Genomic DNA, 4,480 nt, shown 5'->3' on the forward strand with positions numbered 1-4,480 from the left:
AGCTGGCTTTGACACGATCCCCTCACCGACTGTATTACTATGCCAAAAAAAAAAAAAATGTTTTCTAGGTGTGTATATCAATTAAAGCCATCACCCTTTACTTATAATTTCATTCATGATATATGGAATAGCAAATAGTATTTCTTATAATCTCATCCCAGAGGATCTATTATAGCTGTGGTAAGTTTCCATTTACTGAGTAACTACTATATTTCAGGCACTGGGCTAGGTAATTTACCTGCAGCATCATATTTAGTCCCCAAAAGGACTTTGCAAACTCTGTATCATTCACTTCATTTTCTACATGAAGAAAATGAGATTCAGAAAGATATATAACGGTCTCAGAGTCACCAAGCTCTTTACAAGCAGAGCCAGGACTAGAATCTGATGCTGAAATCATGGTCTCTGTGCACCAGTGCCGAAACAAATCTTGGAGACAGAGTTCTGGATTCAGTAGAAAAGAATAGCTTTATTGCTTTACCAGGCAAAGGGGAACACAGTGGGCTCCTGCCCTGAAAAACTAAGTGTCCCAATCCAGAAGGATTTGATGAGGAGTTTTATCGCAATAGTTCAAGTGTGGGGTTGGTGATAAGCAATAAGTTTAGGGTATGTGCAGGACCTCCATTCCTCTAATCTGGTCTCAAGTGATTTTATTGATGAGTTTCTCTGTTTCCTTTAATGTTGCTTCAGGTGGTCTTTTTCTTGTATGCAGAATGCTGACATATTAAAGAGTTTAAAGACATTTTTATGTTTATCCCTTGAGGTGGAACCAGGACCCTGCCCCAAGACTGCACTATTGTTCCCTGGCTGTCCCTCCCTTGTCTTTGCATCTCTTCCCTTCCCAGACTAGCAACTATAAGAACCTGCCCTTTGGGACACAGGGAAGGTCGTGGAGGCTGGAGTCAAGAAACGGAGGGGCAGAAAGGCTTCTGTGCCCAGGAGCCCCACAGGGTCTTGCTTGGTTTCAAACCTAGGATTTCCTTCCTTCCTTCCACTTTTTCTTTCTCCTACATCAAAGTCCTTGTTCATGATATTTACACCACTGTGCATAACTATCAGCAGTGTAAAAGCCTGTGAATTCCGCCTTCATGAAAGAAATCTTTTTTTTTTCCTGAAAATATATATTTGGTTACCATAATCATGGATTCTCTGTGGGACTGCACCCCACAGACCTACAAGCCCTATGTTTGCCCAGCTTCAAGACTGCAGAAAGAGCCCAGAGTCAGCAGTAGAGACATTAATGGTTTAATGAATCCAGGGAGCTTTCATGTCTGAAGCAAGTCCTGGAGCGACAACCCCCCATGTGAGGTAGACGGCAGGCAGGACATGGTGGCAGTCTTGGTCCTGGGGGAAGGGGAGGTTGTCAATTACAAGGGGAATTGACATCAAATTGGCTTATCAGTTACCAGGGAAACTAGCAGAAGAGCACACCCCTCATAGCCCCTTTAATTAGAACAATTACTAGCTGGGCCTTGGGGCAAGTATGTAGGAAGGTCAGTCATGTGACTTGAAGTGTAGGTGAAGCAGGCATTGGTCGAGCAGGGGATGTACAGAGAGCAAGAGAACAGCCATCTTGAGTGGCCTGACTACATACATAATCTGGTTGGCTTTTTAAACTTTAAAAGAATCTATAATATTATGATTTATAAGATAGATAGATACATAGACAGACAGACAGATAGATTTGGTCTTCATCCGCAATTCTAGCACAGAGCTCCTGAAGCCCTTGTGATTTATGAGTGCAAAAAAAAAACACCTTTGGAAGTGATAAGTACAATAAGGATTTCTTTTGTTATGCTAATGAGGTGACTTTTGGACCTCACCTAAGCTGGTTGCCGGGAGAACCAACCATGTAATTAGAAGGGTGTAGCTTTCAGTCCTACCCTCCCACTTCTGGGGGATGGGGGTGGGGAGAGAGGCTGGAAATTGAATCAACCTACAATGGTCAATGATATAATCAGCCATGCCTATATAATAAAGCCTCTATAAACACCCAAAAGGATGGGATTCAGAAAGCTTCTGGGTTGGTAAACATGTGGAGATTTGGAGAGAGTGGCACGCTTGGAGAGAGCATAGAAACTCCCTTTCACCATACCTTGCCCTACATATCTCATCCATGTGGATGTTTATCTGTATCCTTTATCATATTTTTTCATAACAAACCAGTAATCCGGTAAATAAAATGTTTCTCTGAGTCCTGTGAGCCGCACTTGTAAATTAATTGAACCCAAGGAGGGGGTCTTGGGAACCTCTGATTTATAGCCAGTTGGTCAGAAGTACAGGTAAGAACCTGGGCTTGGGGCTGGCATCTGAAGTAGGGGAGAGAGGCAGTTTAGCCTGTGGAATCTGATGCTATCTCTGGGTTGATGGTGTCAGAATTGAGTTGAATTCTCAAACTTCCTGCAGTTGTCCAAGAATTGCTTGTTGGTGGTGTGGGAAACTATCCCTCCCTCCAAACATAGAAATGTGGGTCCCAGGTCACTCATTTAAAATCATTCCAGACTTCCACTCAGAAATAAAAACTGATCTGAAAAGCTATAGATCCTTCATTATGTCATTGAAAAACAAAACAGAACCCACAGTGCTCTAAGAAAAAGTGGAGCAGGAGATTATCAGCATGGTTTTACAGTTGGCATCCTTTACTGGGAACCAGATCAGAGTAAAAAGGCATCTGTCATCAAATGTCTCAAAGGCCACTGCCCTAGTTAAATTGTTGTGAACTGGGGCACTTGAGTCTCAGTAATTCAGGACTTTTATTTTCAGCACATGTCCCCATTCATTTCTATAGAAATGAAGGCGATTCTCTTGACTCCAAATGTGCCAGTTACCTTTCACACATAATCTGTTACTTTCACCCAGTAAAAACAGAAAAATGAAAAAAAAAAGTTGCATTCTCAGATAAAAGAAGCTGAAAGCATTTGAGTAAAAGGGAAAGGGAGAAAGTTTGCTAGGGTCTATTCAACCAAAAAGGTGTATTTCTAGTTCTGTACCCTGAATGTGCTTCCTTTCACTTTATCATTTGTTCTGTAACACATCCTACTGACCATAAACAGATTTCACCATTTATTAGCAAAGAAAAATACCTCCATTCCATGCAAATCCATATAATGCAAAGACTGCTTGGAGTAAAGGGAAAAGGTCTACATTTTGCAAGATTTTCCTGTTCAAATGCCAACTAGATCTGAATCTACATAGCTTATTTCAGCTAGAGTTTAGAAATGGACAGGATTCACGCAGGTATTGCTTTAGTTCTGTTAGATACTCTGGATGCTTCTTCTGTCTTATTATTGTATTATTTTTCCCTGGCAGGTAAAGCTCTTTGACTCTGTCCAGTATTGGCTAAGGTCAAGGGAAAAGGATGACCTGAGTAGAAGAAGTAGTAGACATGTTGATGGCCATGGGAAGATGCAATGAAGTTTTTGCTCAGTAACAAGAGGGTTATATTGTGGAAATGGACACTGGAATCCAGGTCTCCTGATTCAAATCCTGGTTATTGGCTGAATAATCTTGGGCAAGAGATTTAGCTGATCTGTAACTAGTAGCTTTATCTGTAAAACAGACATGATAAGAGAATTTCACAGGGGTATTGTGAGGACTGAGTCAATAATGTAAAGCATCTAGGTCAACCCATAGTAAGTCTTCAGTAAATATCAAAATTATGCAAATTTCATGCATACATTTTCTCATGCTATCATTCTTCCAAAATATCTTCATGTGGTTACCTAGTATTCAGCCATAAAGATGAACAATAAATGATTTAACTTACTGCCTATTGTAGCACATTTTGGGATTGTTTCAATTGTTCACAGTTACACATTTGCTTATTTTTTCAGATTAACATTAAAGTCACTTTGCCAACTTCCAAGAAAAATACTTCTGGAATTTTAATTGGAATTATATTAAGCTTATACATATATTTGGGAGACAATATTTTACAAAGTCCAATTTTTTCTCATCCTGGGATATAGGATAACTGTCTACATATCTAGCCTTCTTAAAAAAGTGCCTTTAATATTTTATAATTATTTTTATAGAGATCATCTATATTTTTTACAGTAATTCTTAGGTATTTCATAATTCTGCCATTATGAACTATTAAATGAATTTATTCTTATTTCTTGCTGTTATGAAATATTTAGTATTTTGTTTATGAGGCTTTTTATACAGATGTTATAATTTTTCACAGTTAAAAACTCAAAACTTTTTTGGGTATAACTCTGTTTTTATGCACAGAAAAATAATGTCAACCTACATCCTGAATTTAGAGCAATTTTTACCTTAATTTTTTTAAATTAAAGCACTTTCTAAAAGGTGAAATTTAAATCCGTAATGTAAATGTACCTCTAAGAAATAGGATGATGCCATAGAGAAATCACTATAATAAACCGCATTCTTGCTTCATTTCCCTTAAACAAAGGGTAAGAAGACCATCTTAGCCCAAATAGAAAGAACAAGAACTTAAGGAAACTCCATGCTTCGT

Source organism: Hippopotamus amphibius, chromosome 3 (genome assembly GCF_030028045.1).
Source record: "Hippopotamus amphibius kiboko isolate mHipAmp2 chromosome 3, mHipAmp2.hap2, whole genome shotgun sequence".
Lineage (NCBI taxonomy): Eukaryota > Metazoa > Chordata > Mammalia > Artiodactyla > Hippopotamidae > Hippopotamus > Hippopotamus amphibius.